Genomic DNA, 26,001 nt, shown 5'->3' with positions numbered 1-26,001 from the left:
TCCAATCCGCACGGATTTCAAGACAAAGACGATTTTCATTCTTCAAGCTACGAAAAGAGAAGCCCTTCTCTCGTAAAAATACCGGATTCTCCTTGCTCAACTTAAAAAGTGTAATTACTAGTTTAGCCCTTAGTTAACCCTAATGCATCCTCCCTAATTTTCACTATAAATACCCCATTAGGCTAATTAGAGGGGCATGTTCTTCTTATCAATAATTAGTGTAGTTAATATCAATCAAATCTCTCTTCAATATTGTAATCAAGTATTAATCAAGTTTTAATCCAAGTTTTAGTTCTTTAATCTCTCTCTTGTTCTTCCTTTATTTTGGGTAATTGAAGATTATTTGGGTTATTATTGGGAGATTGACAACCTCTCAATCTAGGATTCAAATACTTCTATTATTCTTGCTTTATTATTGGAATCATTAGTAGGTATAATCTCTTAATCCCTTTTTAATTATTGTTAATTACTTTCATTTATTCATCATGTTTCATTATGTTAGTATGATTGACAACCTTTCTAGCATGATCAATATGATAATGAGTGAGTAGTCTCTTAGCTAGGTTTAATGGGTGATTAGGGGAACCAACATGGGGAATGATTCATGCTTAAATCAATATGCTTTCATATCTTATTTGCTTGCTTGTTTTGATCTTAATACATGCACATGTTATATTTGATGAAATGCTAAGCCTATGAATCCTTGCATTTACTATCATCTTCTATCTTTTCAATGAGACTTGTAAGACATAACCCAACTCGAGTCTTGTTAGACCATGCATGTGTTGAGTAGGAAAGATTAAGTCGACTTGTAGGTGTTGTACAATCTAATCGATTCGGGACCCAAACTTTCCTAGGATTGTAAGATATAACCCAACTCAATCCATCACAACAATAATTGCTTGCTTATAATTTGAGAACATGTTTGTATGATCATATCCCATGATTCCCCTATGAACCCATGACACCCTAGTGCCTTTAATCAATTGTTTACACCCCTTTTTATTCATCTTGCTAGTTTATTTTCATTATTATTTTAGTTTAGTGACCTTCTACATCAACCCAATTTGTGACACCCCTAGACACTACTAGTTACAATAGAATTCTCATTTCAATACTCGTCCCTTGGGATCCGACCTTTACTTGCCTCTTTACTAATTGTAGAGTTGTTTGTGAAGTATAAATTGTGTTTTGTATCGACCATTGACCAACGACCACATATACTTAATTGTGAACACGAAATGGCCTCGATCAGTAAGTTGAAAAAATTGGTCCACTTGGGCCTTTTACGGGTTTATTCTGACTTCCGACATTTATCCCACAAATGCTTATAAGTATTATATTTAATTATCTTATATAATTAAATTTAAATATTAATGTGATATCATATCAAATAAAATATTATACACTTAACCATTAAGTCAATTTGAAAAATCTACTAATATACAATTTGTCTTACAAGAACCACTTAGCTAATATTACAACTCTTTATGACTTATATTAGGTAATTACAACTCTTTATAACTTATATTAGCTAATTACCTCCGCCTCAAAATATATAATTACGTAACATATTATTATTAATACATTATTAATAAATAATCCAAATTTAGTCAATTAACTTTTAATTACTAAATATTATCTTATCAAATAAGATATTATATTTATTACTTAATTATCGCATAATTAACAATAAATATAAATTTCACATCATATAAAACACACTTGACAACCATTAGTCTATATATATATATATATATATATATATATATATACAAGAACTAATCAATATGTATCAAATACAATTAGTTTATCTATTTGGGCCCATTCCTATAGGCGTGACCTAAAGGGATCAGGTGATCACCACCGTCATACGACAGTAACGTCAAACTCTAGTCAGCCAACCGTTACCGATTTACGTTGACTAGCTGACAAATATAAAATATATCTCAAGTGTATTTATTATATGAGATTTATTAAGTAAACGCACTATTGTGGAGGACATCTACTCCAACAATCTCCCACTTGTCCGATACAAGTGTGCGTTAGCGATTCTCTTGTCCAATATATCTCCCACTCAATGCAAGAAGTATTTCAGGTCGTACTTGCACACGATCATATCATGAGTGGTTTCCTCGATCATGAGAGTAACTGTCTGACCGGAGAATCTACTATAGTCTTGTCCGAGCCTGGTCACGCATTTCCAGTCACTACTCCTCGAGTGGCCCTGAGATGTAAGAACCCAGACCTGGGTGAACAATTCCTAATACCCTATTTTGTTTGTTCAGCCACAAATCACCATGACCCAGAAAATATCCTCCAGCCTCCTTTTACGGCGCGATTTAGGACATGAACCAAAGTCAATCGGAGGCTGTACTAACTCAGACAAATAGTCACTAGTTAAAAGAACCAACTCAATAAGAAATATTATAGAAGTTCTCGCCACGACCAGGCCAAAAGAACACTATAAGCGGTCACTATCTGACAGAGTGTCTCACAGTCTGCCTATGTGAACGACCAGTCATCATATGACCCTATGGTTGTCGAACTCACCATCAATCGACTCACAATCTAGTCACTCTGAGATGTCTCCTCATTAAGTAACTAGGGACCAAAATACAATGTTAATCCAGTTCACTTTGATAGGGTTCAACTTTTTCACTACAACCTATTCGGATAAAACAAAGTATTTAATTCAGATAAAATTATATAAGAGAGTTTTCATATTAAAACTCAAACGATAAAAGCAATTATCATATAAGAAATAATTGATACAATATCTAATTATTACATATCATATAATTTACAACAGTTCCTTCTTTCGCCTAAGCCCCGTAGAATTAACATGACTATCATGTTTAGCTTGAGACAACGGTTTGATTAAAGGATCATCAACATTTTGATCTGTCCCAACCTTACAAACTGTTATTTCCTTCCTTTATATGAAATCTCTAATTACAAGAAATTTTTTAAGTACATGTCTAGATTTGTTACTAGACTTGCGCTCTTTAGCTTGAAAAATCGCCCCATTGTTATCACAACAGATTATGATAGGATCCGCAACAAACGGAAGTACCTTTAGTCCCTCCAAGAATTGCCGAATCCATACAGCTTCTTTTGCAGCTTTAGATGCTGCAATGTACTCAGCCTCCGTTGTAGAATCTGCGGTAACGACTCTTTAAAACTTCTCTAGCACACCGCTCCTCTATTATCAAAAATATAAAGCCAGCTTGAGATTTTAAATCATATCTGTCTGTTTGAAAACTGGCATCTGTGTAACCATTTACACATAACTCAGTATGCCCTCCAAATACCAAGAATAAATCTTTAGTCCTTCTCAAGTACTTAAGAATATTCTTCACGGCTATCCAGTGACTCTCACCTGGATTCTTTTGATAGCGACTCGTCATACTCAAAGCATACGATACATCGGGACGTGTACACATCATGGTATACATGATTTATCCAACAGCGAAAGCATACGGGATCATACTCATACGTTAATTATCCTTAGGTTCAGTAGGACACTGTGACTTACTCAAAGTGATCCCACTACCCATCGGTACATATCCTCTCTTAGAGTTTTTAATATTTAAACGTTCAATAATCTTATCTATATAAGTCTCTTGACTCAAAACCAATATCCTTTTGGATCTCTCTCTATAGATTCGGATACCTAAGATGCGTTGCACTTCTCCTATGTCTTTCATTTGAAAATGACTTCCTAACCACTACTTCACAGAAGTGAGAATTGGAACATCATTCCCAATGAGTAGTATGTCATCTATATACAAGAAAAGGTAAACCATTTTCCCACTAAACTTCATGTACAAACACGGTTCCTTAACACATCGAGTGAAGCCATTTTGTTTGATAACATGATCGAATCGGTGATTCCACCTCCTTGATGCTTGCTTAAGGCCATAAATGGATCTCTTAAGTTTGCATACTTTGTTAGGATTTTTAGGATCCACTAAACCTTCAGGTTGTGTCATATACACTTCCTCTTCCAGAAACCCGTTCAGGAAGGCGGTCTTGACATCCATTTGCCATATCTCATAATCATGAAATGTAGGAATCGCTAACATAATCCTAACAGATCTAAGCATAGCAACTGGTGCAAAAGTTTCTTCATAGTGTAAACCATGAACCTAAGTGAAACCTTTCACAACCAATCTAGCTTTGTAGACATATTTATGTCCATCCATGCCGATTTTAATCTTAAAGATCCACTTACACTGAAGAGGTCGTACATCTTTAGATAAGTCAACCAGGTACCATACCTGATTTTCGTACATGGAATCCATTCAGATTTCATGACCTCAAGCCATTGTTTGGAATCGGAACTAGAGATAGCCGCTTTGTAGGTTGCAGTTTCGTTACTTTCCAAAAGTAAAACATCATAATCGCCACTTTCCTCGATAATACCAAGGTATCTATCAGGCTGGTGAGTTATCCTACCTGACCTCTTAGGTCTCGAAGGAATTATAACTAATTTGGATGTAGAAGGAACATCTTCCTGCGACACTTCCTCAGTTTGTGGCTCTTGAACTTCTGTAAGTTCAAATTTTCTCTCACTCTGTCTTCTAGAAATAAAATCTTTTTCTAGAAAGACAACATCACGAGACACAAACACTTTGCCCTCTTGACGGTGGTAGAAATAATATCTACGAGTTTCCTTTGGATAACCTAAGAAGAAACATTTGTCGGATCGGGGAGCTAATTTATCCTCAGACTTGCTCTTGACATAAACTTCACATCCCCATATTCGAAGAAACAACAAGGTAGGGACCTTCCCTTTCCACATCTCATATGGAGTTTTCTCGGCAGCTTTAGCCGGGCTTCGATTTAGTGAAAATATTGCAGACAGCAGTGCGAAATCCCAAAATGAGTCAGGTAGCTCAGTTTCACTCATCATGGATCGAACCATATCTAATAAAGTTCGATCCCTTCTTTCAGACACACCATTTAATTGTGGTGTGCCTGGAGGAGTTATCTGTGAAACTATTTCATAGTCTTTCAGGTGTTTATCAAAGTCATTATTTAGATATTCACCTCCATGATCTGATCGTATGGTTTTGATCTTTCTTTGAAGTTGATTCTCTACTTCCATTTGAAACTCTTTGAACTTTTCAAGAGCATCACTTTTATGTCTGATTAAGTAGACATAACCATATCTACTTAAATCATCTGTAAAAGTGATGAAGTAGTCAAAACCACCTCTGGCTGAGATTGTCATTGGACCACATACATCGGTATGTATAAGTCCTAACAACTCACTGGCTCGTGTACCTTTCCAGTAAAAGGGGAACGAGTCATTTTGCCAAATAAACAAGATTCGCATATGCCATAAGATTCATAATCGAATGATTTGAGAACTCTAGTGGAAACGAGTCTCTTAATAAGCCTCTTGTTTATATGACCTAATCTACAATGCTAGAGATAAGATTGAGGTGAATCACCTATTTTGAGCCTTTTTTTATCTATATGATAAAAATCTTTAGTCTAGTCTAGAACGTTAATTCTTCCAATTGTAATGGCTTGCCATAAACCAATTCATCATATGAAAAGGTAAGGCAATTGTTTTTGATCACAAAAGTGAAACCTTCTGTGTCCAACACATAAATGGAAATTATATTTTTGCTAAGAGTTGGTACGTAATAACAATTATTTAAGTATAACTTTTGACCTGATCCTAAATTGATTACATATATCCCTATAGAAACAACAGCTACTCTAGCTCTATTTCCCATTCGTAGGTCAATGTCACCTTTTGCTGAACGCCGTACGTTTATTAGCCCTTGCAAGTGATTATAAAGGTGAGAACCACAACCAGTATCAAATACCCATGTTGTAGTACTAGCAAAATTTATGTCTATCATATAAATATTTGAAGAAAAAGAACTAGCTTCCTTATCTTCCAAAAATTCGGGGCAATCTCTATTTTTTTTTTAATCTCGACTTATCCTTAACTTTTAAGGTCAAGTTTTCTTTCGTAAAACTCCCACTTATTTGTGCATTATTCTCTTCATAAGAGAATCCATCAACATTTGGTGCACAGGTAGAATATTTGAGTGAACAAGTTTCAACAAATTTTCGCATTATCTTGTCTGTTTTACCAGTTTTATGAAGATTTGCCTCCCAATCGTGATTTTTTTAGTTTTCCAAAGAAACAGTTTCTAAGGATAAACATCGCTGTGAATTTTGATAATGAGAAGCGGATTGAAAGTATTCAGTTGACATTGCGCGATTGATTCTACTAACGAAAATGAAGGAAATCTTAACATTTATCGTAAATAAAAGACTTGTAAAACATTTTTGACAGGTTCACATTTATATAATGATCTTCCACTAAATTATATAAATGATTCCGAGATCCGTCTCTAAATAAATCTCGTCCCAGTGACGCTAAACATACGAGATCTAAATAAATTCAGTGAGTCAACTCTTTGACTGATTCTACCCCTAGAACTCTCGGTCGACGTATTTCTAATAAATTTGTCTCCTAGCCACGGAACAAAAGAATGGGCCCAGTGACGCCAGACATACCAACCTTGCAATTCCGTTGAGTCCAACCAACTTTTGCGTGTAATAACGTTTATTACCCTACTTACCCAACGTAAAAAGGAAGCACCCCGGTGAGCCGAGCCTGCTCCCTAATGAAGAAGGGATTCATAGATGCTACTAATTTGAAAGACTAATCACAATATTTAAAAATGTGAGAGATCCTGTTAATTTATTTTCAATTTCTTTAAAGTGAACTAAATAAGGAAATTCTAAAAATTAATCGACAATAACGATATAAAAATGCATGTGACGGCTATTTGGCTGTATGCAACATAAAAATAATGTAAAAAAAACATTAATTTCTAGTATGGCCCATAAACTAGTTAATCTAATTAACTATTACACTTCGGAAACCAACTCCTTGGTCCCTTGAATTTCATTGTAACGCCTTCCAATAAGCCGCCTTCTTTAGGAAACTCCAGTCTTCTTGGAACTCCTTTCCAAAAGGCCGCCCTCTTTAGGATCCGCCATAAAAATATAATTACATTATAAATATAAAAATTATATGGCTAAATCCTGTTATACATTTGTAAATTAAAATAATAAAAACTATTAATATTACATTAAGACGATATAAAATTATAATTAATTTACAAACCAATTGATATTCCCATACATGTCAAAAAATACCAATTAAAACTAACTAGACCATACTAGATTAAGTTACATGAATTAAATTACATTAATTTAAATAACATAATTAAATGAAATTCATTGAAAATTTAAATTACATACAATATGTAAACATGCTCTAATATGCCAAATAGCCATATTTACTTTTATGTCGATATAAAGCAAGATATTATGGATTTAAGTGTATTTTAACCTTTAAAAACCAATAAATACTTAAATCAAATTTAAGCATAAGATAATTTCCTAAACTGTTTTAGGATTCAAAAATTAGTCTCCACTAATATTATCACAATTATTTACATTATTGCTAATAAAAATCATAATAAACATAACTTTCATGTTATAATTTCAAATAAATAATTAAAATTACAATCATTTGAAATTAAAAATTTTATACATTCTGGAACAATTCCATAAACCATAAAAATTTAAAATTTTTACCAAAAAATTTCGATTAAATTTTATGAAAATATATATTGCTCTTATCGGTTTTTATCTAATAAAAACAAATACAACAACAACAACATCGGAGCCTTAATCCCAAAATGATTTGGGGTCGGCTGATATGAATCATCCTTTAGAGCCGTCCATGGGTGAACGTACAGCTCAAAATGCGAATAGAAAAGGGAAAATGAAAAACAAAAAGGAGAGCGAAAATGTAATGCAAAGTCAAGGTAAACTTACTGGTTTTAAAAATGAATTCCGGATTTTTTTTATAAAAACATAAAATTTAAATCGAGAGAAAAGATTAAAACGATTTTGAAAACTGAAATAGAATTAAGTATCTGGAATGTCTTAAAAGTAAATCAAGTAACATATATAAGAAAGTGGTTGATAAAAAAAGTGTAATAAAGGAGAGAAAAACAAATAATTTAATTTCTTTAAATTAAATAAAAACACTAAATATGTAAAAAAAACATCAAATACTAAAAATCCACATGTATCCTTTCCCTCCATTGTGCCCTCTCCGTCACCATACTCTCCTCAAGCCCCAGAAATCTCATATCGTGCCCTATCACTCTCAACCATGTCTGTCTCGGTCTTCCTCTACCTCTAGGGACCTTTTCCGTTCTCCAAGTCTCCAGCCTCCTAACTGGTGCGTCCATAGGTCTCCTTCTCACATAGCCAAACCATCTTAGTCGGTTTTCCATCATCTTGTCCTCTATTGGTGTGGACACGGGGGGCCCACGGGGGCACTTGGGAAACAAGCGTTTGCATTTGTGGAGTCGCAACCAATTTATTGTGGAAAATTGGAAACCGTTCGAATACTTCGCGTCATGTCAAGACACAAAGTAATGACATAGACAATAAGAACCCGTTACCCTTAGCATTCTATGTCTAGAATGACTCTTGTGGATGCCAATGAACACGGATGTTCACAGAGATCTGGAGTAAGGAGTGAGGATACGTATTAGGAAGTCCTTTTAATGAACACCTAATCTCGCCCGCCTCGATAGCGGCCTCTACTAATGATTAAGGAAATCGTTCATACTGGATATGTTGTCGGTTATATGCATGCAATGCAACATCCACAGATTAATTCAAACATGTGAAGATTAAATTAAGTCGGTTAACATGTAATTTACCACTCAATAATGTCGAAGTAGGGTTTAGGATTGATTACACGTGAAAACAAGAAAATAAACGGTACAATATAATACAATAAACAAATTACAATAATAATTAAAATAATTACAACGATTTAATGATTTACGTCAAAAATATATTTAAAACGGATAATTTGAGAAAATAAAGGAAATAATAAATTAGGTTAGAAAAAATAGGGACAAATTAGAGGCGATACTACGATTAATAGCCGATTAATACGTAATTAACGATTAGGTCAAAGTAAGAACGAAAGTTCATAGACAAAGCTGAAGCCAGAACAGGCGCAACATTGCTGCGTCCCTTGGAAGAGGCGCAGTGGTCACTGCGTTTGTTCCTGAGGTGAGTTCTGGCTGTGAAGTCAGAACCGCGTGTGGTTAATGTTCATTGGTATGTTTAATGATCGATTATTGATATTTGACTCGGATAAAAGTGATTTAACAGGTTATTTACATGTGAATTGGTTATAAAAGCGATAACAAACAAGTTTAAACGGATTAAAACGGATTATAAACGAATTATGAGCGAATTATAACTGATTAAGTCAAATTATTAAGACAGAAACAAATGAAAGATGTGATAAACTGATAAAAATATACAAAAGTCGAATCCCAGAAACTTGATATGAATCAATCGAATCTCCAAAATACGGGTTTGATTTTAATGACGAAAACCCGCAAGTATCGATTATAAGGGATTTAAATAGGAATTTAAAGGTTATAAGTATGAACTATGTATGTGATAATTATTACATGCGAATGGAAGAAAGAAAAAGGACGAAATTAAGATAAAGGACGGATTAACAGAGGACGGAGGAAGAAGAAGAAAGGCAGGAACTGCGGCAGACTCTGGAAGAGGAGCAGAAGATGCTGCGACTCTTCGAAGAGGCGCAACAGTTACTGCGTTTCTTCTCGACGTCGGCCAGTAATTAATCCGTAAAAACAGTTTAAAAGAAAGGGTTTTAGAAATCGTTCTTTAAGCATATTTTTAACGTAAACCTTACATTAATTGGTACAAAAATAAAATACAATAATAAAAGATGGGATTTACACCCTTAGACTTACATGTTTGACGACACGAGATTAACTAAGTTAACGATTAGTGATTGCTCGACTCGAATGTATGATGAAAGTGCCCTCGTTAGAGGATTTAGAATAAATTGATTGATTAATTGAGGTGGAGTTGGTCAAATTGGTCGGTCATGCAACGTGACTGGTACTCAGAAGGATCCGAGCTTACGTGGTCGATTGATCAAGCACGTAGACGTCAATAAGCTTAGAGCACGGTCTTAGAATGCAAAGGGAGAAGAGAAGGGCGGACACTCGCGTGAGAAATATGAGAAACGAAGGTCCTATTTATACTAATCACACGGAGGAATTATGGTATGACTGAAACTTTGGAAACAAATCTCGAAAAGATCTGAAAATACGCAGAAAAGGGCTGGGGAAGAGGCGTAGTAGACACTGCGACTCTTGGAAGAGGCGCAGCACCTGCTGCGTCCTTTCCCCAGAGGTTTCCTCCTGCGGAAGAAAGATTTTCCCATTTCTTTTATGGAATTGCGGTAGATCTCTACTTCCTTATTCTTTAAAATATGATTTTCGGGAAATATTATACCAAAAAGATAACAAGATTAAAATTATGGAATATAAATATCCGGAATATTCCAGAGCATTCCGACTCGACATTTTAAACGGTTTATTAGAAAATAAAGCGGTTTTTTGACCCGGGAAATATTATGCCTGACGACTATGGCGACGCGAGGCGGCTCAAGGGGTCTGAGCCAAGGACCTGTGGTCGGGAACATTTTAGAGTCTGTCGACTATCGGGGAGGGTCGTTTAAAGTCTATTAGACTACGTAAGGACGCTCGCCAGCCATCAAAAGAAACCATACCTGAGACTCCTGGGCGAAACGGGACTGAAGACGCTTCGACAAAACTCTTTGATCTGAAGATAACTTGATGTCTGAAGGCAGGATGGTAACAAGAGTTCTGAAGGTTACTAAAGGATTGCCTTAAATAATTAAATGTTGAGAACAGCAGGACGTCGGTTGAAACTGCTGGGAGAAATCTTGCTTGCGTCGGTCACAAGCGAACTTCATCTATTGAGAAGTACAATCGGCTATCATGAACTCTCGCTGGGAAAAATAATAGGGTATCGATAAAGGCGTGTCGAAACACCGTCGAAAATCCGCTCGTTGCTGCAAGCGAAGTCTTGATGAAATAGCTTTGCTGGGTTTGATAAAGTACTGCGACAATTCACAGTCTGCTGGAAGATAAAGTATTGCGACAGTTCACAGTCTGCTCGAAGAAAATACGGGTCCGGACAAAATGAATGCCCAAGAATCCAAATATATGACATATGGTGTTGGAGAAGAGGCGCACCAAATATGGGCCCACAAATAACGAACTTATAACGAACTTTTGAAAATTGTCCGACTCTTGGAAGAGGCGCAACACCTGTTGCGTTCTTTCCTGAGCTCGTCCCTGTCTGAGTAAAAACTCGACAGAAGCCCTGTTTTGTTCATTATAACAAAACACAAATTCCTCTTAAACTCTCTCAAATTCCAATCATATTTCGCCAAAATTTGATCAAATCATTCCATTAATCATGACTAATCGAGGTATGTGTCTCATCTTTGCTTTAAAATCCGTATTTTGCTTGATTTTGATTGAAACAATTAGGGTTTTCAACCCAATTATTTCGAAAATTCGGGGCTTTTCCCCCAAATGGATTTGCCTTGTGAAATTGACATTAGAAATGGATAATTGGTAATGTTAGAAACATAACTATGTATTCTTTTTGAATTTTTGTTGAGTATTGAGCATTTGAGTGAAATTGAGACGGTTTCTCAGCTATTTCGAAAATCGCTTCGAAAACGGCCTTAGGATTGGCCATTTTTGATGAAATTTGGTTTTTGGAATCCTTGTGTGATGGGTAAAATTTCTACCATTTTGGTTTTTTTATTTGTAACGGCTTTTTCAGGACACTTTTCTAGGGCATAATCGCCATTATAGCGAAATGCTGCCGAAATTCCGACTCAAACCCATGACCAAGCTCGAATTTAAACTTGACTTGACCCAATATACCACATGAGCGGCTGGGTTTTGAAAGAAATGGCCAAAGATGGCGAGAAGAGGCCATTTTCGAGGCTTGAAAGGCTTAAAACAAACCTTACTGAGGCTTGTCGTCATTTGACGCGGCCTAATCTACTCTGATTTTGCAGGTGACATGGCTTCTACATCGGGGAGGGCTCCCATGGATTTGGACACCGACTTCGACCCTTCTCTCGCTTTTGAGGAGGTGTTCGAGGAGGTCGTTGAGGAGGTCCCGAGGCGGGTCAACGTTGGACGAGGTGGTCGCCAGCTAGCGAGGGCACCTGAGTGGGCTGAGAAATGGGATGGTCGACATCTCATTTGGGCAGCAGAGAGCCACCTGTCTTACAGGACGGCGAGGAGCATGGTAAGCTTTAGACTTATCATTTCGTTACTAATTTCATTTTTCATTTGCCATTTCATTTCCCTCTACTTTGAGCTAAAGATAGCATTTTCTTGAATCAATACAGGAGGCCGTGAACTTGAGGTCCTTTTCTGGCTACACGACGATGATGGAGGCCTACGGAGCTTTGACAGAGGAGGAGAGGGCCATCATCGAGCTAGGAGCTTTTGGAGCCTTGGTAGGAGCGTGGAGGGCGATCAAGGAAAGGAAGCTTCGAGCTAACCTTTGCAGATTCGAGCCTTCCTTGATCGGTACGGGGATACGACCTAGACCTTTCACATGCCTTTTGGGGAGGTCGGGGTCACGTTGGAGGACTACGACATGATTTCTGGTCTGCCGTCTGGAGAGGAGGCTGTGGTGTGGCCCTTGACGGCCATGCGGGTGGACTCGGCTGAGGCCAGGAGGCTGATTGGCTGGAATCTGGCAGAGGGTGCTGCCGCGGTTCCCGGGTTAGTGTCGAGTACTTACGTCAGGGACTAATTTGCGGGTAGGACCCCGGCGTTGGTGACGATGGATGGGAGGAAGGTGGCTCCTCCTGCTTGTACTGCAGAGTAGAGGGCTCGTCTGTGGCTCTGGTGGTTCTTGTCTTCGCTTTACCTCGGAGACAAGGGGGAGAGGCCGTCGACGAAGCTTCTTCCCTTCCTTTCTGACCTGAGTGACCTAGGCCGTTGGGACTGGGTTACTCCTGGCTTTGCGGTCCTCACTTGCTACATGAGGGCCATGGTTCGTCCTAAGCTGCTAGAGAAGGGAACGTCTCCTGCTACTGTCGGTCCTGGACTGCTGTTGGAGGTATGAACCTTCATTTCGCATCATGAAAGATCATTACTTCTTCTTTGCTATCGAATTGTGAAAGGTCATTTTCGATTGTCTTATTTTGCAGGCTTGGGTGTACTCCTACTTTCCGGGCTTCGCGCCCAAGAGGACGGAGCCTGAGCCGAGGGCTTACCTAGTTGTGAGGGACTGGGTGGTGTGTCGTAAGAAGAGCCAGCGCTCTTCTTACGATGTTTGTCGATGGGCGTGAACGCCCTGAAGCTGAGTGACGTAAGTATTTTCAATCACTTTTCCTTTATCGTTATTCATTAATTCTTAGAATTGATAATAAGAATGACCCCTTGCTTTCTTGTCTTAGTGGGTGCCCAGACCTTGGGTGGACTACCCCGACGCTCCGCCTTTCTTGGCTGAGGTTCTTCGACCTAGGAGCTCGAATCGGTTGCTGCTGAGGACGTCCATGGGACCAGTATAGTACCTGGGCGAGCGTTTGACCCGTCAGTGCTCTCGTGACGCTTTCACGGTTCCCATCGATCCTCCTCGGATGATGTTTAGGGAGCCTTATGATGCTGAGAGGGAATCTGACTTGGTGGGCATTGGTGGTGACGCTCTTCTTCTCCCTGGTCAGGAGTACTCTCTATTTGTTCGTTAGAGGCTAGCGTACTGGCCGATAGTGGTAAGTATTTTTCCTTTTCTTTTGACTTGATTTGACAAGTTGATGAATTATCGTCGAATAAAGAATTCGTTTGAACTTTGCAGGAGATCGAGGTGGCGGGCGTTGAGCCACCAGCGGACCCCGAGACCCTTGAGTACACTAACACGGCAGGGATGACGACGATCTCCGAGCTCCACGACTTTGACGAGGAGGTGACAGATGCTGGCCTGGAGGAGTGGCAGCACTTGGTTAGGAGGGTAGGCCCCCAGCTTTAGCTGTCTTTTGCTGTCTTCGCTGCATAAGAATGCATTTTGTTCTTTATCGAAATCTTTTTGTTTCTCGAAATGCAGGTGGCGCCGTCGCAGCACGTGGCGTTCTGGAGGGTGGCCAACCGGCTGCGGGCTACAGCCATCGAGGCACTTGCAGGTGGCTGATGACGACAGGTATGAACCTCTCATTTTCTTTATTTTGAATTTTGTTGCAGTTTCTCGTGCTTTGTTTTGAAATGATTAAAATGAGGCATTTCTTTATCACTTGCAGAGGGAGCGAGACCTGTAGCGTGAGCTGACGCAGTTCCAGGAGGAGACAGCTCGCCTGTTGAGGGAGTTGGAGGTCAGGGACGCCGAGATTGCTGCTCTCGAGGCGAGGGTCGCCGAGCGGGGTGACGAGCAGGAGTAGTTGTCTTTTCCTTTTTGTTGTCTTCGGTTGTCCTTTATATACTTTACATTTTGGACTTCATTTTTGGATTTTTCGGACTTGTTTTGGGCGAGAGCCCCCAATTTGATGTACATATAGCATTTTGGTTGTATATATGCTGGCCTGAGTGCCTTTGCTGCTGGGTTGTCTGTTGTTCCTGTAGGTTAGCTTAGAAACAGGTTTAGTAGATGACGGTTTACGCCGTCATGCTGCCAGAATTTGCATAGAATTACACGTAAAACCCATACTATACACATGGCTTAAATTAGCGCGAAATGAGAAAAAGACCTAAAAATTGCGAAAAATTGCCCAGAAATGAGCATAAATGAGCGAACGGTAGGGAGGGCTACCCCCTAAAAAAACTTAAAAAGAAATGTGTACGTTTTAAATGAAATGTGAAACGGGGAGTGAAATGATTCCCCCATAAAATAAAATAAAATAAAATGGGTAAGTGTGTTTGTTTGGCGAAAAATGTCGATTTCATCTCGAGAAGCGAACCCGACAATGATTTGGAAACATAAAAGTTGGTAATTTGACGGAATTACCAAAATAATAACCTATAGGAATAAGAAGTTATAGCCAAAATAAATTAGAAAAGATCCAAAGCGGAAAATCACGGAAATCCTTCTAGGGAATAGGCGCATCAAAAGCTGCGACTCTTTGACCTGCTGCGCCACTTCCCCAGTTGGTCAGTTCTGACGGAAATTAGGAAACAACTTTTAGTATAAATAGAGACGTCGGGGAAGTTTTATTCACATAATTCCTCCGTCTATTTCACAAAATCTCTCCTATTTTCATAGAAAAATTCAAAAATTATGGATGCCTTTGAAAACCATCTCAAGGAGTGTGTAACACCCCCATACTCCAAGTGCCTTACCAGGACCACCCAGGTATAAGGATGTTACCATCTCGGTTACCCGAGGCAATGATAATCAAATAAACAATAGAGAAACAACGTTTAAATAGAAGTACTTAGTGAAAAGTTACAATCTCAAAATCAAAACCAAAAGTACAATACATGTTCTCAAACTGACTGTTTACTGATGTAACTGAAATGTCATAAAACTACTAAGCTACAGCGGAAGACTTCTATCATCATATCGTGGCACATCCCACCTATCCCAGTACTCATCTCATACCTGCTCAATATCTGCTCACCATCCCCGAATGGATCACCGCATGTTTTAAAACAATAATCGGGGTCAGTACTATTTACATAAATCATATAACCAACAATCAAGAAAACAATACGACTCACACAATCATACACAATCATCCACTCCACTCCATCTCCGTCACCGATTGTCCACTAGACCACGCCGTGGGGGACCGCGCAGCCGTTCCCACCTAAGCCCCGCTCATCATACCGAGCGATAACCCTGTCCCATTAATGTGCACATCCCCTTCCGTGGCGGGTTCCACGAAGGGCGAAACTAGGGCGTGAAGCCACTCCCGCAAGTGACTCCACTCAGCCGAGAACGCATCTCGCGAACCAGAGACAAACAATCACATCCATCAACAACAATCAATCAACAACCGTTACGAAACCAAACAACAAGTACTAATTACAGCACAATCACCACACATTATGTAACTAATACTGAGTAGGGAAACCCTACCTGAAAAGCACAACAATCAGACGATCTCACAGCTGATATCAAAAAGCTTTCTCTACGAATCCTCCTCCTAACATACAAACATATAATCACTACCAAGCATAACATACTACAAAACCCCCAATTCCCAAATTAGGGTTTAACCAACTTTAAAGAAACATTATAAAAATGGTATACAGGTCTTACCCTTGACGCAAGGATCACAATGGTATAAAGAACGATGAAATCCGACCTTCCAAACTCCGGGATTTGCTAACAATGCGATTAAGGTGATGAACGTACTTTGCTTTCTCTCTTGACAGTAAATTAGGTTTTGAAAAGTGTTTAGAAGAATGACGGAAAAGATTATATACCTTAATCGCATAATTAAAAAAACCCGAGAAATAACTCCCCGAAAAACGGCTACTCGATCGAGTATCTAAGGTACTCGATCGAGTACCCCCTTACTCGATCGAGTATCATAGTTACTCGATCGAGTACCCAACAGGTCAGAAACTATTTTAAAACGCAACTCACTCTTACTCGATAGAGTAAGGCTTACTCGATAAAGTACCCAAAGACTTATAAATACGGAGTATTACAGTCTTCCCTCCTTAAAAAGAACTTCGTCCCCGAAGTTCAAACCACAACAAAACAAAGACTCACACTACGCACTCCCGACTCAGCAACCAAAACAAAACTCGACATAAAACATGTTATTAACTCAAACTCAGCCCGACTCAAACGACAACAACCATACCGACACAACATAAAAAGGGTATAAAGCTCTTAAAACTCTTTGCGATCATCTCCTACCCCCCTAAAAGAAATAAGGTTACGTCCCCGTAACCAAACATACCTGATCAAAAAGGAAAGGGTAGCGCTCTCTCATGGCATCCTCTGCCTCCCATGTAGCTTCCTCAGTCTCGTGGTTAGACCAAAGGATCTTAAGCAAAACTGTCTCACCACTCCTAGTTTTGCTAACCTTCCGGTCAAGAATCTGCTTAGGTACCTCAAGATATGATAAAGACTCATGTAGCTCTAAGTTCTCTACCTCTAACACATGTAACGTGTCACTCACATACTTCCGCAGCTGCGATACATGAAACACATTATGCACTCTCTCAAACGCAGCAGGTAAAGCCAGACGATAAGCAACTTCCTCAACTCGCTCTGAGATCTCATATGGCCCGATGAACTTCTGACTCAGCTTGCCTTTCTTCCCAAATCTCATAACCCCACGCATAGGAGACACTTTCAGAAGAACGTTATCCCCAACCTGAAACTCTATATCCCGGCGATGTAGATCTGCAAAACTCTTTTGCCTATCTTGAGCTGCTCTCATCCGTTCCCTGATCATCTTAATCTGTTCAACCATCTCATGTACCATCTCTGGTCCTAGAACCACTGCCTCAGCACTGTCATCCCAACAAATCGGACTCCTGCATCTCCTCCCATATAAAGCCTCAAACGGTGCCATGCCAATACTAGTGTGATAGTTGTTGTTGTAAGAAAATTCTATCAAATCCAACCTCTGTTCCCAGCTACCACCAAAGTCCATCACACAAGCTCGTAACATATCCTCAAGAGTTTTGATTGCTCTCTCAGTCCGACCGTCTGTCAGAGGATGAAAAGTCGTACTCATCTTCAAAGTTGTTCCCAAAGATTCCTGCAACTCTTTCCAAAACCGTGATATAAACCTCGCATCTCTGTCAGACACTATGTCCTTAGGGACTCCATGTAACTTTAGCACATTCTTTCAATAAGCCATAGCCAATTGTGCCTTAGTCCATGTATCTTTCATTGGAACAAAGTGAGCTGACTTGGTCAGTCGATCCACTATCACCCATATCATGTTATTACCCTGTTGACTCTTTGGTAAACCCACGATAAAATCCATAGAAATGGATTCCCACTTCCACTCAGGTACCTCTAAAGACTGAATCTTACCTTGTGGTCATCGCTGTTCCCCTTTAACTCTCTGGCATGTGAAACAACGGGCCACAAACTCTGCTGTTTCTTTCTTCATCCCAGGCCACCAAAACGTGTTCTCTAAATCCTTGTATAGCTTGTCACCACCTGGATGTACTGAATACGGTGTACCATGTGTCTCTGTCATGATTGTCTTTTTCAGCTCCTCATCATCAGGGACACACCACCTCCCATCGAACCTCAAACTACCATCTGTATGAATAGAAAATCGGGACACTATCCCTTTCTCTACTCCAGCTCTCCACTCAACCATCTTAGGATCTGAAGCCTGTTTACCTCGAATATCATCATAAAGATCAGGCTAAACTGTCAAATCTCCCACAGCATCCCCTCTCTGCATCATATGTATCCCAAACTTCCCCACCTCATCTCTCAACCTCATCAAAGATAGAGCTGTATACAGGGAATGTACACTTTTCCTACTCAAAGCATCTGCAACAACATTGGCTTTCCCTTCATGGTAGATAATATCCATGTCATAATCGCCAATCAGCTCCATCCACCTCCTCTGTCTCATGTTCAACTCCTTTTGTGTGAAGATGTACTCGAGACTCTTGTGATCTGAAAATACCTTAAAGGTCGCCCCATAAAGGTAATGTCTCCAAATGTTGAGAGCAAACACCACTGCACCCAACTCTAGATCATGTGTAGGATAATTCTCCTCGTACGACTTCAATTGCCTAGAAGCATAGGCAATCACCTTACCGTTCCGCATCAACACACATCCTAACCCATTCTTTGAGGCATCTGTATAAACCTCAAAGTTCTCAATCCCTTCAGGCAATGCTAAGATAGGAGCTGTGGTCAAACGCTCCTTTAATGTTTGGAACGCCTTCTCACAACTCTCATCCCAACGGAACCTGTTCTCTTTCCTCATCAAAGCTGTCATAGGTCTAGCTATCTTGGAGAAATCTTTCACGAACCGTCTGTAGTATCCAGCTAAACCCAAGAAACTCCTAATCTCAGCAACATTCTTTGGTGCTTCCCACTTTGTCACTGCCTCAATCTTCGCCGGATCCACAGCTACTCCATCCTTAGAGATCACATGCCCCAGAAAAGCAACTTTCTCTAACCAGAACTCACACTTGGACAGCTTGGCATACAACTCATGCTCCCTTAAAGTCTGCAACACGATCCTCAGATGCTCCTCATGCTCCTCCTTAGTCTTAGAGTAGACTAAGATGTCATCCATAAATACCACCACAAACTTGTCCAAAAACTGTCTGAAGATTCTGTTCATCAAATCCATAAACACAGCTGGTGCATTCGATAACCCAAACGGCATCACCACATACTCATAATGGCCATACCTCGACGTGAAAGCTGTCTTTGGTATGTCCACCTCTCTAATCTTCACCTGATGGTACCCCGACCTCAAATCAATCTTGGAAAAGACTGATGCCCCACTCAACTGATCAAACAGGTCATCTATCCTTGGCAAAGGATACTTGTTCTTCACTCCACTGTTCAGGCTCTCGTAGTCTATGCACAACCTCAAACTCCCATCTTTCTTCTTCACAAAAAGAAATGGTGCTCCCCACGGCGATACACTAGGTCTAATGTATCCCTTCTCTATCGATCATCTAATCGCTTCCCGAGCTCCTCCATCTCTTTAGGACCCATCCGCACGGTGCCTTAGAGATTGGCCTCGTCCCCGGTTTCAACTCAACGGTGAAATCTATCTCCCTCTTCGGTGGCGACCCCGGAATCTCCTCTCGAAAAACATCTCGCAAACTCTCCACCACCGGTATCCGATCAATCGTCGGACTCTCTATCCGGTCATCTCTCACATGGCACAAGATCAAAGGACATCCTTCCTCGGGTAAGACTTCAAGGTGACAGCTGTAATCAACTTAACTTTGGGTTTGACTAGAAACCCACGATAAGACACACTAACACCCTTAGGCCCTCTCAAAGACACTTTCTTTTGATGACAGTCTATCTTAGCTTTATACTTTCCTAACCAATCCATCCCGACTATCATCTCAAAACCGTCAAAAGGAAACTCTAGCAAGTCTACAGGCAGATCAACTTGCCCAACTATCATAGACACATCTCTAAACAACCTCCCACATGATACAGACTCTCCCGAAGGTATAAAAACTTTCTCACTCACAGACTCATATACTCTCAAACCCAACCTTTTAACATGACTCAAGATACAAACGATCGAGAAGCCCCGAATCAAACAAAACAAAGGTATGAATACCGTTAACAAGAAAAGTACCGGTGATAACATGTGCATCCTCCTCAGTTTGCTTTCTTGTCCATCATGAACTGACTTTCCATCGGTCTTCGTCCACCTCCCCTGGATCAGTATCTTGGCTGATGTGGTCGGCTTAGCACCCGACCCCTGATTGTTGGTGTTGTTGTTCGTAGCTGGTTTCTGATAAGAATTACCGCCATTGTGGTTACCTCCACCCTGATAGCTCTGGCTTCCCCGGTTAGACCATGACCCAGACCGTCTATTGCTCGCATAGCTCTGAGCAGGTCCCTGAGAATAGCTCCCCCGAGCCGATCCCTGAAAAGCTCCCGGCATACTCGTGCACTCATGTCTCTTGTGGCCCACACCGCCACGGCCAAAGCAAGTCACACCCCAACTACTACTGCTACTCACACGGCCAAGCCCGAAGGAAGCCCCAGCACTAAACCCTGACCCAGAAGAAAACCCTCTAGCTTGATTGTGGTTGCCTTTCTTGTGACTAGACTGGCCTCCACCCTCACTCTCAGCCTTTCTTTTCTCACTTACTCTCTCCTGAGCCATCTCAACCAGCCTCTCAACTCTCCCAGCTCTCTCATAGGCTTCCTTAACATCGGTAAGGACTCCCACGGGTAACTTCTCCATAATCTTGGGTGTCAACCCTCTTTCAAACCTCAGTGCTAGGTTCTCCTCACTCAGACCCATATCCTCAGCATACCTAGACTTCTCATTAAACTGCTTGTAATACTCAGCGACTGACATATCAGATGTCATCTTAAACCCATCGAACTCCTCTCTCAGCTTACTCCTCACATGTTCCGGTACAAACTCCTTCCTCATAGCTCTCCGAAACTCTTCCCAAGGTATAGCAGGTAAGCCCTGGTTCACATACATCTCCCTAGCACCCACCTTCACCGTATCCCACTACTTGCCAGCTGCGTCCCTCAGGTATAACGCAGCATGCTCCACTCTCATCTCATCAGGACAATGAACCAGGTCCAGGATGTTCTCCATATCACGATGCCAGTTGTCAAGAAGGTTTGGTTCCCCGGTTCCCGTGTACTCTTTTGGGTTAAACCTCGCTATATAGAGACTGATCTTAGAGTGATCAACCTCCTTATCCTTATTCACTTTCTTTAAGGCCTCAGTCAGGGCATCTTGGTGCTCCAACATCTTAACAACATCATCTATGTTCATGGTCTCAGCTCTCGCATAGTAAGCGTTTCTCTTGGGCGGCATCTTGAAACTATATATAAGAAAGGGTAGACATAAACACACGCACTAAACCTCAAAACACGAAAACAGACTGCCCAGGACATACTCGATCGAGTACCCAAACCTACTCGATCGAGTAAGAGGCTACTCGATCGAGTGCCCAATACTCGATCGAGTGCCTCGACTCGAACCCAAACAGACCTTCGACCTCTAACATACTCGACCGAGTAGCCCGGCTACTCGATCGAGTGACCCCTACTCGATCGAGTGCCCGAGGTACTCGATCGAGTGCCCAAAAACACGATTCTGGATTCAAAATCGTCAAATACCCACTCGATCGAGTTAAACCCACTCGACCGAGTATCTCACCTACTCGATCGAGTCATGCTGACTCGCATAAACTACCCGCATGTTATCTCACATCTCCCAACGTACTAAGCAACATTATAAACTCAACATGTGATATAGCTAAGCATGAAATTTCATCAAGTTTTTCATAAAATCAACGAAACAGTTATATCATATGATCAAATGCCACATAGTAAACATCCATCATGCTTTTCTATTCCAACAACAATTCTATATATCTCATCAATCTTTCATTCATATATCAATCCTCTACTCCAAACATCCAACCATTACGACATACTTCATCACATTCACACACACAAGTTGACAAACAACACATACGACTTGACAGACACCCCCCATGTGACCGGTTCAAAATTGTAGGGCGATTTCGCGACTTTAGGACGTCTCCCAAGCCTTTGCATTAGCTCCTACAACCTTTACCCCGGGTTCATTTTAATTGACTCCCTATATTCATTGGTTTTATTGGTTACAGGTTTCAGGATCGTCGCTCTGATACCATTTTGTAACACCCCCATACTCCAAGTGCCTTACCAGGACCACCCAGGTATAAGGATGTTACCATCTCGGTTACCCGAGGCAATGATAATCAAATAAACAACAGAGAAACAACGTTTAAATAGAAATACTTAGTGAAAAGTTACAATCTCAAAATCAAAACCAAAAGTACAATACATGTTCTCAAACTGACTGTTTACTTATGTAACTGAAATGTCATAAAACTACTAAGCTACAGCGGAAGACTTCTATCATCATATCGTGGCACATCCCAGCTATCCCAGTACTCATCTCATACCTGCTCAATATCCGCTCACCATCCCCGAATGGATCACCGCAGGTTTTAAAACAATAATCGGGGTCAGTACTATTTACATAAATCATATAACCAATGAATGAAAAACAATACAATCACACAATCATACACAATCATCCACTCCACTCCATCTCCATCACCGATCGTCCACCTGGACCAGCTACCGCCGATGGGGGACCGCGGCCTGTTCCCACCTAAGCCCCGCTCATCATACCGAGCGATAACCCTGTCCCATTAATGTGCACATCCCCTTCCGTGGCGGGTTCCACGAAGGGCGAAACTAGGGCGTGAAGCCACTCCCGCAAGTGACTCCACTCAGCCGAGAAAGTATCTCGAGAACCAGAGACAAACAATCACATCCATCAACAACAATCAATCAACAACCGTTACGAAACCAAACAACAAGTACTAATTACAGCACAATCACCACACATTATGTAACTAATACTGAGTAGGGAAACCCTACCTGGAAAGCACAACAATCAGACGATCTCACAGCTGATATCAAAAAGCTTTCTCTACGAATCCTCCTCCTAACATACAAACATATAATCACTACCAAGCATAACATACTACAAAACCCCCAATTCCCAAATTAGGGTTTAACCAACTTTAAAGAAACATTATAAAAATGGTATACAGGTCTTACCCCTGACGCAAGGATCACAACGGTATAAAGAACGATGAAATCCGACCTTCTAAACTCCGGGATTTGCTAACAATGCGATTATGGTGATGAACGTACTTTGCTTTCTCTCTTGACAATAAATTAGGTTTTGAAAAGTGCTTAGAAGAATGACGGAAAAGATTATATACCTTAATCGCATAATTAACAAAACCCGAGAAATAACTCCCCGAAAACCGGCTACTCGATCGAGTATCTAAGGTACTCGATCGAGTACCCCCTTACTCGATCGAGTATCATAGTTACTCGATCGAGTACCCAACAGGTCAGAAACTATTTTAAAACGCAACTCACCCTTACTCGACAGAGTAAGGCCTACTCGATAGAGTACCCAAAGACTTATAAATACGGAGTATTACAGAGTGGACAAATGAGTTTACAAACATTGCGAAGCATGACATGGGTGCTTTTAATCTGGGATCAATCTTGAGTCTCAAGTTGGTGAAGGTTGTGAAACCTTTCTTGGATGCTTGTCTTGAATATTGGGACCCTAATTTCCATGTGTTTGCCTGCCCTGGAGGCGATATCTGTCCTTTCCCTGAGGAAATTGCTGCAATTGGAGGATGGGATCCAAAAAATGCGCCTGCTACCGTATAGCTCTCAAGGGTATAAAAGTAAATTTAATGATTTGCTTGGACTGACTAAAGCCGAGGTTGATCATCTTGTGACCTCAAAAGGAGTCCGTATGTTTGACTTTATTGACTGATTCATAAACAGGGAAAACCGTTCTATCTCTTATGTGGTGAGGCGTGCGTTCGGGTTTTGCCTACTGCATGGTTATGTCCTCCAAGGGCATGTTGATAAGGAGATGAGAGGGGATCCTCGTTACTTGAGCTTAGTTGAACAGATGGAGCTGCGCAAGAGCCCAGCGTGTCTATGCCTAGGAGAGATCATTTTGGGACTGGATAATAGAAGAACCAACCGCGAGCTTCCTTATTTGGGAAGTCCTATCATTTTGCAGGTATTAACCTATTTTCTCTTGTACAATGTCAGCCGTTTTTTTATTATTATTATTTTTTTTCGTTTTTTCTTTGTTTTTTTTTTTCGGTTTTGGCATTAATTCCCGTCTTCTCTGTAGGTTTGGCTCATAGAGCGTCTGCGGTTGATCGAGCCCCCAGTTAATGTGCCAGGATACCATGCTCGGTCAATTGCGATGAGAACCAGGCTCTACATGGCGGACTTCACTCGGGTTTGCAACTATTGGGAGAACAAGTTGAAGAATGAAGGAGGTCCCTTGATCCGATGGATTGTGCCATGGTGGCATCTCAGGTCAGTCATTGGAGTTTCATATTTAGATCCTACTCGGTCAGTTCGCATTCCTGGCTTGGAATTTGTGATCTGCATCTTCCCGGAGAGATTGATGAGGCAAGTGGGCCTTAAGCAGAAGATTCCAAAGCTTGACACCGTTCCTCAGACTGTATTAGCACATACTACCGAGATTTGTCGAGAGTGGCCCCTCAAGTAGGCTCAAAGGAACATGTGGTTCATACTTTCTCCTGTTGGTTATGGGTATCGGATTCATACTTGCAATGGAGGAAGGCTACTACTTTCGAGGAGCGCGACAAATTGAGGAAGCGCGAGCCTGTTGACGACAAGATTCGTGAGGTAGCAAAGGAGAACCAGAAGTATTTGAATAAGGAGGAGGAAGAGGCCAGATTCCGAGTCGTTCATCCGTCGAAAAAACCGAAGACCGCTCCTGTTGTAGAGATGGTGGTGGATTGAATTTCAAATGCAAACGCAAATGTCCTTCTATTTACATTTAAAATAATGGGTTGTATCCTGTGAAGGATTGCCTACGTATTCATTCAAAAATTGAAATCAAACCCTTACGCGTAGTTCGAGTAAATGAAAAAGAATAATTGTTCTAAGCAAGAGCTTGTAGCGAACTAGAAAATAAGCATGAGCTTTACTTACTCCTAAAATACAACTCAATTTATTTGATGATACGAGGATGGCGAATTGTCAAAATTCAAGAGCAAGGTGACATAAGCTTTATTTCAGCGGGCCAAGGGCCATTTTTATTTCATGTCGTATGAGCGACACGTAGGTTATGTGCGAGGCGCGTGTCTTCTCCTACGCTAAGCATAATATCGTTTCAGCTGGTCGAGGTTAGTTGGATTAGCAAATTCATTCCCAACTAGGTCTGTTATCCTAACCGCACCCCGAGACTATGGACTTGGCTAAGAATGGTCCGGCCCAGTTGGGTTTAAACTTTCATCGTGGATCGACATGTAGAAGAGCTCTAACTGATTTGAGGACAAAGTCTCCTTCTTTGATGTTTCTGGGCTTAACCCTTTAATTGAAGGCTCGTTTGATACGTGCCTGATATGTTTGCACATTATGCAATGCGCGCAATCTTCGTTCATCCAAGAGGACGAGTTCTTCATATCTATCTTTCTTCCAATCAGCTTCTGAAATTTGACTTTCGAGCAGAATGCGTAAGGATGGGATTTCTAGTTCAACTGGTTGTACAGCTTCCATGCCATAAGTTAAATAGAAAGGAGTAGCCCAGTGGGCATCCTAACTGATTTGCGAAAACCCCATAATGCGAATGGTATCTTACTGGGTCAATCGCGATAATTGTCGATCATTTTCTTGAGGATTGTGACGACATTCTTGTTAGCTTCCTCCACCGCGCCATTAGTTTGAGGTCTGTATGGCGAGGAATAGTGGTGTTTGATTTTGTACTTGGCTAGCAATTGTTCAGTCTCA

This window comes from Silene latifolia, chromosome 8 (assembly GCF_048544455.1).
Source record: "Silene latifolia isolate original U9 population chromosome 8, ASM4854445v1, whole genome shotgun sequence".
NCBI classification, from domain to species: Eukaryota; Viridiplantae; Streptophyta; class Magnoliopsida; order Caryophyllales; family Caryophyllaceae; genus Silene; species Silene latifolia.
The sequence above is the reverse complement of the archived record's forward strand: the minus strand, read 5'-3'. Positions refer to the sequence as shown.